At 41.7% G+C, this 16,258-nt stretch overlaps 1 long non-coding RNA gene across 1 annotated transcript in view; it reads right to left on the bottom strand.

The window, feature by feature from the left end:
• LOC117886761 overlaps positions 1–15,355 on the bottom strand; it is a 42,028-nt gene extending 26,673 nt beyond the window's left edge. Inside the window, exon 1 of the long non-coding RNA XR_004648047.1 lies at positions 15,104–15,355. This is a non-coding gene — a long non-coding RNA (uncharacterized LOC117886761). The remainder of the gene's footprint in view (positions 1–15,103) is intronic.
• Positions 15,356–16,258: the final 903 nt, after the last annotated feature.

Raw genomic sequence — 16,258 nt, 5'->3', positions numbered from 1 at the left:
GCATTCAGTCTGTATGGACAGGTTACTCTTGTAATCACTACTGAGATAGCATGCTGGACCTGATAGCACTATTACTTTCAAGTAGCCATAATCTCATCATGGGCCAATTGGCAATATTCTCTGGGAGGCATTTTGTTACCTAGACAATAGTCACTCTTGACCATAGTTTGGTTATTGGAGGAGGCTGAACAGATGCCTAGATGCAGTGACTGGAACACATTACTGGTATTATGGATTATAGCTGAGGCCTGGCCTGCAATGAATAATTAACACATGGAGGGAGGCGTCATTTTTTGGAAGACAGAACTAGGGACATAAATGAATCATCAGTTTGAAAACAGAATGTTTGTGCTAAATAAATAGGTCAGCAGGCTAAGAAGGCAGAATGTCTGAGCCAACTGAGATAAGTGAGAGAACATGCGGGGCACTATTTACTATGTACTAGATAACAAGGGACAAAATAAGTTAGGAATGTAGAGATGAGGTAAAGAGGAAGTTGAAACATGGACAGTGCCTGCTGTACAGGGATTGGTTCCTGCAAAGTAACCCAGCCAGTCCAAGATGCAACCTATAGGAAATGCAATGAGATGTATAATGTATATAAAGGGAGAACCTGTGATGTACCCTGCATCCATCTCCCCTGCACTTGAGTCTGATCAACTCAGAGTAGCACTGCTGTATGCCAAATAAAGCTACCTAAGTGACAAAGGCTGGAGTCAAACTGAGTTCTTAGGAAGCCGAGTTGAAATAGGTCTCAGCTACACCTTCTGTTAGCCATATTATTTCCTCCAGACATATGCTCACATCCTTCTGTCAACGCACACTACAGACAATAGATAGGTCTGAAGTCCAACTCAGCATGTATGTTCTTGAGGATTGATAAAGACCCGCTCACATTTCATACCATTGAGGCACACACCATCACATCTTATGTGACACTGTGGCACCCCTTCAGTATGTTAATGAAGTACTGTTTCATTGTCCATCAGCACCAACACCTTGCTGGATATATTCATTTGCAGGCCCTATTTCATGAAAGACTCATCTTCATTAGAGGTATGACTCACGTCTGACCTCTAGAACCAAGATTGCATCTGAGTAGCTGGATCACATATTGACCGTGCAAACTTGTCTATAAGAGGAAATATTAATGGATGAATTCACAGGCTATGTGGATCCCACAGAACCACAGAATATTGCTTAGGGCCTGATCCAAAACTCATTGAAGCCAATGAGTCTTTCCATTGACCTCAATGGGCTTTAGGTTAGGCCTTTAGATATTAATATTATTATTATTGATATAGAACCATAGGTTCACATGGTACAGTATAGTAGGACAAATATTTTGTGCCAGAGAAATAACAGATTCTCTGCCTCAAAGAGCCTATTTTGAAGGCTACATGCCAGGGCACTCCAAAATAAACAGAACAATGTGAGAAACAGAATGACAAGGGAACGTGCATTTGGCATGTGAATATGTGCCTTTTGAGGAGGAGCTCTGTAAATGTTACTTGGGAGGTGGTTTCAGACATAGAGAGGGGCATGGAACGACATGGCAAGACTGTCTGAAATGACAAGGTGGCGATCGACACAGCAATGACTTAGTTATGGTTCTTGCAATGACAATTGACAGGTGGACAACACCCAATGCACAACCATGTAATAAGCGATGCATGAGCACCAGTGATTGTGGGAGAGATGATAAAAGTCTCCATTGTGGACTAAGGCTTGTGGCCTTAGTGAGGTTCCATGGAGACAGATACTCCTGCTTGAACTACAGTGTCATTTACTGATGTCTAAGATAGACGAGATGTTAAGGGCCTGATCCAACTCCAACTGAAATCAGTTGCTTTATGGGAGCTGGACTGTGCCCTTATAGCCGATTTTTTCAGAAGTCCTATGCACTCACAGCCCCGGTTGATTTCAACCAGAGTTGTGGGTGCTCAGCCCTTCTGAAAAGCAGAGCCCAGTGCTACTGACATACTCTGGCACCCATCCAACAGTGAATAATGAAACTGCTATTGCTGTCATCATTAATCCTTATTGTGTCAGCTCTTCTGTAACATGCACAAGCTATCGATATAGGTGATCTCTGGACGTTAACACACACAGCCAATGCTTTTCGCATACACCTCTACCTCGATATAAAGCTGTCCTCGGGAGCCAAAAAATCTTACCGCGTTATAGGTGAAACCACATTATATCGAACTTGCTTTGATCCACCGGAGTGCGCAGCCCCCCCCCCCCTCCGGAGCACTGCTTTATATCCGAATTTGTGTTATATCGGGTCGTGTTATATCGAGGTAGAGGTGTATTATGGTAAACAATAAACATTCATCCTGCCTACACAGATATCACCATAATCAACCTCCACACTCCCTTAGGTGTGGAATGCATCTCAGTGTGAGGACACTCTATGAATCCTCTCGGGACATTCCTCTGGAGATACTTCCTACCATGTACATCATGTACAGATGACATAACTTCGATTCTAGCTGGAATGAGCTATGCCATATGTGCTTTTGACTGGTATGCTCCCCAGTGGGTTGGCTGTGGCCTGGTGGCTATCAGCCATAAAACTAAAAGCCAGAATGATGCAACCCGGCTAGCATGTAAGCAAGTAAAAGTGAAGGATGCACCTATTGTAGGACCATCTAATTGTCACACAAACCACCGTGTGACAATATATAGCATCCCAAAGCTATATTCTTACCAATACATGTTTTTTGCACTTTAGGTGATACTAACAAAACTTGAGCATATGGCCCATCAATTACTGGAGCACCGACACTAGGGCCCAGATCCTCAAAGGTAATTAAACCCCTAACTTCCATTGAAATCTGTGGGAATTAGGCACCTAAATACCTCAGAAGATCTGGGCCTAAGGGCTTGTCTACATGCAGAAGTGGCACTGATATAGGAGTTACTGGTATAGTGCCACTGGAAAAACTATTTCTGCAGAGTTTGTTCACACCTGCCGTTTGGACCAGCACATGTCGCAAGGCTTGCGTCCACGCAGCTGTACGCGTGGTGCACTGTGTCCCCCACAATGCCTGCAGGCCCATTGCATCATGGTATTCTGGGATACCTGCTGTGCATTGTGGGAGTGTTGACTAGGGAGATTGGCCCAACTCATCCTTGCCCTACAGCTTGTCTAGTCATTTACAGCAGTGCAAAATGGGTGTAAAACACCATCAAGACTGAACGGTAGCACGGTACATCCACTTCGGAGCGAATGCCGAGATAAGATACAGGGCAACGATGAACTGGCCGATCTTGCTAGCAACACACACACACACACACAAGTCTACACATGACAGATAGAGAGGAATTTGGGTACAGATGAACATGTCTTGATCACATTTATCATGTGCAAACAGAATAAAGTTCAGACCAGTGATATATATGCTGGTGGTTTAAAAGGGCCAATTTCACAAAGCTGAAAACAATTATGAGACAAATCAGGTTGGAGGAAGAATTTAATCAGAAAAAAAATGTGAATGATAAAGTGTTCTTAACAATTCCAAATTACTAGCTGCCCAAACCCCACAATCGAGAAAGAAGGCTGTATTGGTTTTAAAAAATGATTTGGTTTAGTTAGTTTGTTAGTCTCTAAGGTGCCACAAGTACTCCTGTTCTTCTTGCGGATACAGACTAACACGGCTGCTACTCTGAAACTTGGTTTAGATGGGAAGAGTGGGCAGCTATAAAAAAATAAAATATAACAAGTGGAAAAAGGGGAAGTTGATAGTCATTGTAGCGGGGTGGACACCTGCTCCTGCCCTGAAGGGTAAAAGCAGCCCTGGAAAGGGCTTCAGCTCTAAAAGATGGGCTGATTGGGGAAGCAGCCGCAGCTGGGCCACGCCCCAATCAGGCCTTAGCTGGCCCTATATAAGAGGCTGGGAGCCAGGAGCTCAACAGTCTCTCTCTAGCTGTAGAGGGAGAAGGGCCTGGCTGCAGGGAGATAGAGACAGGGTACCTGAGTGGCGCAGGGCTGGGGAAAGGCAGAAGAGCTGGGGAGCTCCAGCCTGGAAAGCCCCAGGCTGCGCCCTAGCAGAAGGCCAAGGGGTACTGGGGGTTGCAGAGGGCAGCCCAGGGGTAGGCAAAGGCAGCAGGTCCAAACCCAACCTTGCCTGTGATGAGTGGCGTATACTGCAATCTGCCCCAGGGAGTGGGGCTAGATGGTGACTGGCAGTAGCCTTACACTGAGGTGGGGTTAGTGGGTGGGGAGACCCAGAGTGTGGGGGTACTGCCAGGAGGGCAGCAACCCAGAGAAAGGGGCACTGGGGTCCTGGGAGGAACATGGGGGTCAGAGTGAGGTAAGGCGGATCACCGGCCTGCAGAGGGCACTCCTGGCTGGAAAATGAGCTAATTCCTGAGGACAACCAGCAGGAGGCGCTGTAGGGGTGAGTGCAAACTCCTTACAGTCATGGAAATAAATCAGATGCTAGGAATTGTAGGAAATTGATAAGGGAAGCAAAGGAACAAAAGGAGAAATTTATGGCCAGCAGAGTTAAGAACAATAAGAAGGAGTTTTTTTAAGCATATTGGAACAAAAAGGATCCTAACAATTGTAGTGGTCCATTACTAGATGGAAATAGTAGAATTAACAATAATAATGCAAAAAAGGCAGAAGTGTTCAATAAATATTTCTGTTCTGTATTTGGGGGAAAAAACAGATGATGTATTCATATCCTATAACACTCTTTCCACTCAACTATCTCTGGAAGATGTTAAACAGCAGCTACTAAAGTTAGACATTTGTTAAATCAGCAGGTTTGGATAACAACATGCATCCAAGTTTCAAAAGAACTGGCAGAGAAGCTCAACGGACTGTTAATGGTAGTTTTCAATAAGTCTTGGAACATCATGGCAGTTCCAAAGACTGGAAGAAAACTCCTGTTGTGCCAATATTTGAAAAAGGTAAACAGGATGACCTAGGTAATGATAAGCCTGTAAACCTGATGTCAATCCTGGGCAAAACAATGGGAGCAGCTGATATGGGGCTTGATTAATAAAGAATGAAAGGACAGTAATATAATATATGCCAATCAACATGGATTTATGAGAAATAGATCCTGTCAAATTAAGCTGATCTCTTTTTCTGGAGAGGGTACAAGCTGGTTGATAAAGTTAACAGTGTTGAGGTACTATACTTAGACTTTGTAAGGCTTTTGATTTGGTACCACATGATATTTTGGTTAAAAAACTAGAAAAATATAAAATGAACATGGCACACATTAAATGGATTAAAAATTGTCTAACTGATAGGTCTCAGAATATAACGGTGAATGGGGGAATCATCACTGAATGGGTGTGTTTCTAAGGGGGTTCTATAGGGATTCATTCTTGGCCCTGTGCTATCTTACATTTTTATTAATGACCTGGAAGAAAACAAAATCATCACTGATCAAGTTTGCAGAAAACACAAAAATTGGGTGAGTGGTAAATAAAGAAGAGAATAGGTCAGTGCTACAGAACAATCTGGATTGTTTAGTAAGGTGGGCACAAGCAAACTATATGCGATTTAATATGGCTAACTGTATGCATGCAGGAACAAAGAATGAAGACCATACTTACATGACAGGGGATTCTATTCTGGGAAGCAGTAGCTCATGGTGGATAATCAGCTGAACATGCGCTCCCAGTGCGACGCTGTGGCCCAAAGGGCTGATGCGATCGGTGGATGCATAAACAGGGGAATCTCAAGCAGGAGGAAAGTGGTTATTTCACCTCTGTATTTGGCACTGGTGTGACTGCTGCTGTAATACCGTCCAGTTCAAGAAGGATGTTGATAAATTGGAGAAGGTTCAGAGAAGAGCCATGAGAATGATTACAGGATTAAAAACATGCTTATAGTGATAGACTCAGGGAGCTCAATCTATTTAGTTTAACAAAGAGAAGGTTAAGGGGTGACTTGATTACAGTCTAGAAGTACCGACATGGGGGAACAAACATTTGATAATGGGCTCTTCAGTCTAGCAGAGAAAGGTGTAACACAATCCAATGGCTGGACATTGAAACTAGCCAATTCAGAATGGAAATAAGATGTAAATATTTAATGGTGAGATTAATTAACCATTGGAACAATTTACCAAGATCACGGGGGATCTTCTACCATGGGCAATTTTAAAATCAAGATTGGATATTTTTCTAAAAGATCTGCCCTAAGAATTATTTTGGAGAAGTTCCGTGGCCTGTGTTACACAGGAGGTCGGATGAGATTATCACAATGGTCCCTTCTGGCCTTGGAATCTATGAATCTATGACCCCCTTAGGCATGATTCATAGCAGAGGTTGGAGCTGTAAAGAGATGATCTATTATTAAGGCTTCTTGATTTTTACAATGTAATTTAAATAATGTGAACACTGAAGAATTATTCTTGAAACTAGATGGGCAGGTAATACCTAAAATGCAATGTTTCAAGCATCAGGAAAATGGCGACGTGGAGAATGAAATTAGAGCGAAGATAATAAATGCCTGGCTCAAATGGAGAGAGAGAAGCGGTGTAGTATGTAACAGTAAGATACCAGTAAGATTAAAAGGGAAAGTCTATAAAATGGTGGTCTGTCCAATTTTAATATGGCACTGAGCATTGGGCAGCAAAGAAGAAGGAAAAAAAGTGAATGTTGAGATGGACGAATGGTATAAGCAAGAAAGATCACATGAGGAATGTGTATGTTAGAGACATGCTCACAGTAACACCCATACATGAAAAAATGAGGGAGTGCAGGCTCAGATGGTTTGGTTATGGTCTGGCACATTCCTCACAATGATGTGTGTAAGAGTCCAACAAATGAAGACTGAAGGAAAAAGACAGAGGCTGACCTAAGAAGAAGTGGTGGGATGTCATTAGAGAAGACATGTTAGCATGTGGCATTATAGAGGATGTGGCATTGAACAGAGCACTTTGGAGGAAGAGGACTTGTAGAGCAGACCCCTCTGATGGGACTGACTCAAGGAAGAAGGTACTAGTGAATATTCGCTAGCAAATTAGGAAGTATTATTATTAAAACCTAAACTACACTTACTCAATGCATGAGCAAGCCACACAAGTGGTTGTTTCACTCCCCCACTAAGTCTCAAAACCCAGTAATTCACAATGGGTCTCCCAGTCCTTAGTGCAAATTAGCAATATTTTACTGTACGAAGGATATAATCAATGATTTGTTCATAAATAACAGTTCAGGGTGCAGCATAATACGACATACTATTTTGATTTTATTTGGGTTACTAAGTACTTGCCGTGTGAACCAACAGGTTGCACGCAGGCTTGTGAATCACGTAAGTCCTGGGTTCTAGTCCCAGCTCTATCACTGACATGTTCTACAACCCTGGGCAAGTCACTTTACCTTTCCTGCAGTTTGGTTTGCAAACCGAAGATCAGGGTGCTTATCCCCCTACAAAAGTACTTAGAGAGCAATAATAATTATTATTCTCTTTTAGGAGGAGAAAGCAAATTCACACTCGGTGTCAGTGGAGTTAGTTACGTCAGGGATGAACTGATTACTTGATCTAGAGGGAAAACATTGAACTTTTTTTCTCTAGGCCTCAGAGACTTGCCTCATCTCTTGTGATGCTACAAAAGGGGGTCAATACCTTTTCTGCAGTAATGGCATTTTGTGTGTGCGCCTAGGGTGTGTATAGTGAAACAACTAAACAACTGAGATGGGCCTCGCTAGAGCTATACTGTCATTAGCACTTTCTGGGTTGGGTGGTGTGGGTTTGGACATGTCTTGCTGATTAAAGTATTTATTTTTCCTTTGATGTGTGCATGGAACTCTCATGTTAATGGGAGTTACATCAGTGCCGGATGAGGGGAGAATTTAATTCCTCCCCAATATGGAAAGGAGGTGGAGTGAGGCTGGAAAAGCCGCTAGTAGACAAAACGTAGACCTGGAATTTACCTTGTATTACATCTTGATGAACTTCCATCCCCACCAGCTGCCATTTCAGTCTCCAGTCACTGGCTTGGCATCAGTTGAGGGTGGATTGATGCTAGGTCAGCCACAAAATATTTCCAGGTGGCTGAAGAAACTAGTGTTGGGGAAGGGACTACCAAAAAGAAAAGGTTTGTTCCTGACTGTCTCTCCTTTCACTCCCTATTCCTTTGCTGCTTGACTTCCCTTACTCTTAAATCATCTATCCAGCTTAGTCCTTGAATTCCCCTTCCACATCGGGTTGCTTGAATCTCTCTTCTACCTCCCACTGCCGAGAGCCCTCTTCTGGTGCTTGAATCTCCTTCCCTAGATTCTCTGAGAAACCCTGTTCGCTTGAATCCCCAATCCCACCCACTGCCCAGCTTCTCCACTGACAGGAACATAGGGGGAAGAGGGACTTCCCCTCCTTTCTACTCTGAGGATCTATCGCCGTTGGTGGGAAGTCTCAACTGCATTCGCCCCATGTGTCTCTCTGAGTGTGGGAGCCAGGGCTGGCAGTGTCCTGATGTGATTCCTCATGTGCTATCTATCTAGGTTTTGTATACTGGTACTCATAACAGTAGAGTCTGAGCACCTCATTACTTCTGGCATCACGCTGGGGACAGGGGCAGTAGAGAATGGGCAGGCTGGTAGGGTCTTGTGGCAGCAGGTGCTTTCTGACTGGCAGGCTAGTGGTGGCTTACGGACTGCCCTTCCACCACTGCATGACACTCCAGTCTGATTGGGGGTTTAGCCTCAGCCACCGTATGCTTATAAAACTGACATTCTCCTTATGTAGGATTTTTACTTTCCGCTCTTCCCTTCTGTTCTTCTCTTTCCCCTCCTCTCTTGCAGACTCCCATGTTCAGACTTCAAACTCATCCATTAAAATTGTCACCTGACTGAAAGGTGACCTGAAGCTTCCCAGTATCGTTACACTGGATGCATTTATTTATTTTTCCTACTTATTAATTTTCATAATATATGCAGTCTGTAAAAAGCCCAAACAATTCAATAAAACTTTACAATGTTGAGAAGATGCTTGTTTGAGCTTGTAAAACACCAACGTAAAAAAGACTCCAAATTTGCATGCAATATACTCTGTGCTGTCTTCATTACTCTGCACTTTCAATGTAATAAAAAAAAGTGCATACAATATACTCCATGATGTCTTCATTACTCTGCAATTGTAAAATGACCAAAGCTCTTACAAACTATGACCCTGATCATATGTCCATGGAAGTTGATGGAGATTTTGCCACTGCCTTCAATGAGAGCAAGATCAGAGCCCTAAATATACAAATCAGTGGGAACCCTTCATTCCTCCACTCTAGCTTAAGTTGTTGAACAGAACAAGGGAAACTAACTAGTTATTAGACACAGTCTCAGGCAAGAACATATTACAAAGAACACTGAGGTGCATAGTTAGTGTCTTTCACTTTCCCACACTCCTCTCAACCCAGGTGGTTATTCCTGAGAAGATCTCTCCTTTGAGGCCAGTGATTATTAGTTTTACATTTATTTAGCCATCTGTCACCAAGATATGTGGGCACGTTACAAGGCTGAAGATCTCAACAGAGACCAAATGTCAAGATCCCTTGCTCCTTGCCAGTCAAAAAGGAAAGCATGGGTTTTCATGGTTGGGAGTTTTTCAACAACTTTTTTTTTTTTTTTTTTTTTGGGCTGAAAAATGCCTATTCATTGGAACTGAAATTGTTCACGAAATGGGGACGGTTTCAACGCATCTCCTGAGTTGAAAAATTTTTGAGAAAAAAGTTTTGAAAACATCAAATTAGCCCTTATTTGGTGTCTTTGCCCAGGAACAATAACTACTGGTCAGGCAGAGTTCTCATACTGTTCTATTGGTAAGCTTATCAGAATTGGATTTTTATGGTCTTATAATTTTGTTGGATAATGTTGAGGTTTATTTTTAAGCATTTTCACAGTTGTGGGAAAGTATGAGGTGGTCATACAATAATTACTTAATGAGAGTAGACGTTGAGATTCAAAAAGATAAAGCTTTATAACCGTTAAAACACAAATTATCAATATCACATGTCAAGCTACACAAAGTAAAAATCCTTAAATCAAACTGTAATAAGCTCACAAGCAGCATTTTTCTTACTCTGCCTATCTATAAATGTCAATTATCATCCATGGAAATATTTTTTCATTGGTTTGTGAGTACGGTGAAATCAACATTTACTGATAAAAATCTAATCCCCAGACTAATACAAGGCAACTCACTTATTAGAAGACACTAAACAGCCATTAGATGGTAATAACTTCCATAACGTAGCTCTGATATCCAGGGTCTGAATGGAAACAGTGACCTAGAGGTGAAAGACTTAATAACCTATTACCACTCATCTGATCCTGCAAGGCCCTTTTTAAGATTATTATATTAAATCTTTGCTAAAGTGATATAGGACCATCAGCCATTAGCCATTCCCAATGAACTCCCTTGCAATAACCACATAGTTGGGTCCCTTGTGACTCTAATGACAACGCGTAGCTGGTCAGTGGGTTTTTCAACAAGTACGAAAGTTGAAACATGTTTCAATAAAGAGGAGAAGATAGCCATATCAATATAAGGAGACAATTTGTGTACAAGAAATCTTGGAATTCTAGCTTTCATGCAAGAATTTTTTGAGATAGATAGGAACGTGCTGGATTGGTTCCTGCAACAGATGTGGCTTTAGAGTTGTTTCCACTAAAATCTGGGACATTGTGTGTGACAGGGCAATTTCCCACAGGATCCTCGGGAGACCTTACTGAATTAAGTTTAAGTATCTTTGGAGTCCATTGTATTAAACGCAAAGGTTATGCACTATTATGGGTCTGAATGATCAAAGGACTATACTGAACAAAGTGGCAGTCAAGAATGGTCTTTTATGACAATACGTATGTAGTGACTTTCCTGGGAAATATCTAGGGGGAGGTGAATGCAAATTTCCCACCTCTGCTTATGCAAAAAACTCGGCCTTTTGAAACTATGCCTGGAGGAGCAGGTGATTGTCTATTATTTCCTGTTCCGGAAAGCTGGAGATCAAAGGCCAAAGCTGTATTAAAGAAACATGTCAAGCTGCCCAGTCAGTGTGCCTGTTTTCACCTGAGGCTGTTATGACTCTGTAACCACAGAAGAACCCCTTGCTGAGGTTGGAAGGACTGACTCCTACTAGAGCCCTTGTTGGAGAGGTAGGCAGAGGTGTGTGTGTGTGTGTGTGTGTGTGTGAGAGAGAGAGATCTGGTAAGTTTATTAGTATGCCTGTAGGTTCTTTTATTGTTTTATGATGTTTTCTCTGTAATGCTTTCACATTAAGAATAAATGTGCTTGCTTATAAAGGGCGGTGTGATAACTTATAACTGCTGGCAATCACCACTGTTCATAGTCTTTGGAGAGAAAGAAAAGCTCAGACACTGGCCTCTTTAGGCAGTCTGGCTTGCTGGGGATATCACAATGTAGCCGGGGAACTGAAGCCTGGAAAAACCCAGATCAGGAGGGAGAGAGACACAACGGGGCTCTGCCCAAGAGAGGTGACGGGTGAGGAGCCTGGAGCTGAGAGCGTGTGCCCTCATGGCATTATGGATGGAGAGTATAGATGCAGTTGCCCTGAACTGTGACACTGTGTAGGCTCGAAACAGAGGAGGGGAGTGAGAGCATAGATATAGGGTCCAATCCTACAACCTCCTTTGATGAACTGGTATCCCTGAGCATGTAAGGTGCTGAGCTCCTCCTGTGAAATGCTGAACCCTCACCTCTGATTGAAACACCAACCCAACTGGCACCTTTATTGGCAGTCTCAGCCCTGGTAACCTCTGGAGATTGTCCCTCCAGGTCAGGGTTGAAGCAATGGCCAAGCTTTCTTGGAAAGCTCTCGCTTTTGTTACTGATATTGCAAGTGCTGGCATGTGCTATACATACTGTGATATACGCCCAAGTAGTTTAATTAGTCATGATCCTTTATTTGCCTGCCAGTTTGTTAATTAATACATTTGCTAATATCTACATGTGCTTACAGAGTTTTTGATAAGCTAATTTTAGAAATCAAAAGAAATAAAATATAGGTGACAAGATCATCCACTTATTTCAATCACAAGAACAGGAACACACTAGTGTAAAATAGCAAAGCAGCACTATATGGGAAAGAACACTCCCACCACAGAGTGATAACATGAGATAATTCCAATTCCACTTTGAAATCTTCTGACACAGGTTACAGCATTACAAGTTGCTATATCCTTTGGAAATCATCACCACAGTATCCCAAGTGCATGGGAAGCCCAGGTTGTCCACTCTTAAGATTTAGTCCTGGGTGGTACACTTGTCACTGTTGTAAAGACTACAATAGAGGTAGTACAAGCACCATGAACCGTGGTGTGAATTCATGAAGGACACTGAGCCGTTTAAAAATCTCATTACATTGGTTCAGTTGCTTCCAAGGTATAGGCTTGCACTATATTAGCAATGACTTTGCTTTTGCTGTGGGATATTCTGTTACAAAGCTACAGTAAACCCCTTTTCTCTAAGCTGATGCCTAAAGGCTTCTCTAGGGATTTAAAAGGAAATAAAAGTAGGGGAGAAAGGTCCCTAGATAGACGCTGTGATTTAGAACAGTTCAATAGCTGATTTCATTTTTTAAAAAGGTTTTCATATGAAATGTTATCAATGCCTAATAGATTAGAAGACTGAGCTCTGGAATTGAATTAACAAATTTATTTTTTTTAAATGGGACAAAAATCAGTTGCTTTGAGAGACACTTAAAAAAACCCTTTTATTCAAAGATGTCTTGTATGAGAAACACATGTAGAATCTTTACCCTCACCTTTTTCCTATGTAGCATGTCCCTCTAACATTTTGTTTGTAGATCTATGAGAAGATTTTAAAATTATTTTATTTTCAGCAAACAATGGATGGTATGTATTTTGTAGGCTGTTCTCTCTTAATGCAATTAATTACCGGATCACATGGCTGTGACCGTCTCCCTCTTCTGGCTTACCTACAAGGCAGATAAAAGCCTGCTACAACTGCTAGCTGGTATAGATTCTCTCTTAGTTCCATTGTTTCTCATGTGTGAGGGGAGCTGTGTCTTTGCGGCCCACATTCCCAATTTTCCCCCCAGATGCTGCATGAGTGCTAGCTAACTAAAGATGCTGATATCTGTATGGAGGCAGCCAATGGATTTGAATGCACCTACTTATATACCAAAACCTGCTTGAATGCAATAAATAATAATGCAATAATGCAAAACCATTTTAGGTTCCAGAGTGGTATTTCAACTACTCACACCTGAGAAAACGTCAGGATGGTGTCATATTTATAAATCACTAGCTGACATTTATTTTCATAGGAAAAAATAAAGAATAAAAAACTAAGACCCCAGTCTTACAACTGGATCTGGGTGGGAATAGGGGTCTGCCTGCCCAGATCCAGATGCAAGCTTAGAGCCTAGCAGAACTATGATTGATACTGCACTTAAGATAGCCACGTGCATTTAGCTGACTGCTCTTATATGTATACAGGATCACACTTTTTAAACCCAGGGAAATAAATTCAAAAATGACAGAAAAGAAAAATTACGGTTTGGATTTTAAAAGCCACAAAGCCTGGAAATTCTAAATTACAACTCTATGAGCAATCATAATTCATCCAGATTATATACATTAACGTCTAAAAGTTAACATCCTAGAACAGTGACACAAAATAATATATATGTTAGGCCATATTTTATATAATGAGAGAGAGAGCGAGAACACACTATAACCTTGAATTTCTATGTGTTTAAAATAGTACCTATCTGTAATATTACATTAGCATAGCTTTTTCCTTTTAATAGCTCCACTTGATTGGCTTCACACCACCCTGAAAGAACATACTCCAAATTTCCAGGGCTTGGACTAATGATTTTGTTGTTACATTCCCTGAAAGGACAGTAGTAGTTTCTGGACTTTTGAAACAACCTGTTGATGATTAGAGTTTATGCTGACATTATGCCCATAGACTGTTATGCAAACCCTTACTCACACGAGGCATCTCACTGGCTACAACAGTTTGCAAGACTGGACTTGAAAGTTGTACTTATCCACAACAGTTACAAAAAAGGAAAACTTCTCTTTAATATGCTACATACAGCACATGCCTCATTATTAGACAACATAGTGACACATTTAGATAGTTTCCAGAAGACTTCATAAAAACTATTCAAAAAGCAAAAGCTTGTTTCCACATTTAGAGTCGCATGATTTCACCTAAACTTGAACCAAAGCCAGGCCTGCAATGTGCAACCCAGTTTGTATTGTTTGTTTTGTTGTTTTTCACATGAATGCACCCTTTGAGATCTTATCATTCAAATTCAGAACAGTACAGCTACTGTTGACCAGTGTCCTACAAACACAAAATTACAGGGTTTTATAATTCAGTCCATAAAATTAGCAACCAGGGGGTTATATGCTACCTATTTCTAGATGCGAATCAAGAAGTACTAACTGGCTTTTCTAAAAGCAACTTAACTTTTTCATGCAAGTGATTTGAAAGTCTTTTTAGAGAAAGGAAGAAAAATTGAGTAGGAACAAAGACTTTTCCCAGTGGACCAGACCACTAGTTTATCGAGCTCGGTACAGTGCTTCTTGCAGAAGCCAACAGATGATACTTGTGACAAAGATGAAAACCTTCCATAATGCACCTCGTCAGTTGTACAATGCAGATGGAGGAAATTTTCCTTCTTGATCTCTGCAGACAACTGACTCGTACCCTAAAGCCTGAGAGTTGAATACCCTTATAATTATGTCAGCTACAAAAGTTATTCATGGTAATTATATTGTTCTGTTCTTTTTAAAACCTAACCATGTTATTGTTCAAAGCATTTCAGATCACTTCTAACATCCTTATAAAGACTGCTCTTCATAGCCCAACCTTACTGGATGGCCTGATTTTTCCTGCCAGCCAACCCCATAACCTGGCTTTGCTTAACAGACCTTTGCCTCCTAGCTCTGCTTCAGAAATATTCCTTGATATTTTGCTGCAGAGAGTAGATTGGACTCCAGCTCTTCTGCCTGTGCATTTTAATTAAGCTTCTTGATAAATCAGTTATTTTTTCTACCCCAATTTGTCTCTGGACCCTCAAACATTTTTTACTTCAAATCCAGTACACAATGTGAATACCTGCACCAACATAATACTCACCCTTATGTGTTCAGGTGCCTTGTTTCAATCCTGTCCCAAGAACACATGCTCATGTTCTGTATTGACTGTTGGTAGGCGAACAACAACTGTCAGTAAAAAATGGCAACATCATGTTGAAACGTTCTCAAATATGGCTCTGAAAGGTGGGTTAGCTAAGGAATAGATGGTTTGATGGCTAAAGCACAGAACTGGGCATTGTTAAAGCTTGTACTATTCCCAGCTGTACCACCAAGTTGCTGTGTGACCTTGGGAAAATCATTTAGGCCCCATTTCAGCAAAGCACATGCTTTAAGAAATGTTTAGGGATGGGATTACTCACATATTTAAAGTTAAGCACTTGCTTCAGTGCTTCACTGAATCTGGACCAAATAGCTGTGTGTGTCAGTTTTTCTGTTTGTAAAATATGGATAATACTTTCCTAGCACATAGGGACATTGTGAGACTTAAGTCAATGAGGGTGAAATTTACCCTGGTACAGATGGTTGGAGTAAGGCCCTCCACTCCACCAAAAACCTGCATAGAGACATCTGGCTGATGAGCAGGGATCCTAGTTTTCTGTGATTAAAAAACCCAAAATTCTCCGATAAAAAAACATAAAAATCCACGATTATAATGAAATGGGCCATGGGGGCTCGAGTGGTCAGCCCCGGACGACTGGGGCTTGGGCTGTCAGCCCTAGGCGGCAGTAGTAAAAACTAAAGATTCTCTGTAAAAATGCAAATTCTGTGTTTTTTCCTGGCAAACGCATTTATAGGATCCTCGCTGACGAGTGCTCCTGCTGTGGCAAGAGTCCCTATATCGGCTTTATATATGCCATCATGAAAGGTCACTTTGTGGATGGACTCAGGGAGGGCCACTGATTCATGTTAATACTACCTTAACCTGGGCAACTGTTTGTGGAGGGAGGGGCTGTGTTTGCTACTGCAGTCCAATAGGCTTGAAGGAACAGCAACCACAGGGTGCACTGTAGGGAGCCGTCCATCCTGGCCCTGGGTTGGGGTTGGATTTCACCTCTCCACTTCTATGTATTTGGGCTTTATGTGAGCAAGTGAATTTCCCCCAATGTCTGTAAAGTTATTTGAGGGCCGCAGTAGGGAGGAGCCCCAGAAGGGCAAAGTACTATTATTAATCTATATAACTCTTCAGATTTATACT

The sequence above is a fragment of the Trachemys scripta genome, chromosome 13 (genome assembly GCF_013100865.1).
Source record: "Trachemys scripta elegans isolate TJP31775 chromosome 13, CAS_Tse_1.0, whole genome shotgun sequence".
In the NCBI taxonomy this organism is placed as follows: Eukaryota; Metazoa; Chordata; order Testudines; family Emydidae; genus Trachemys; species Trachemys scripta.
Note: the sequence above shows the minus strand (reverse complement) of the source record. Positions and strands in the feature narration are given on the sequence as shown.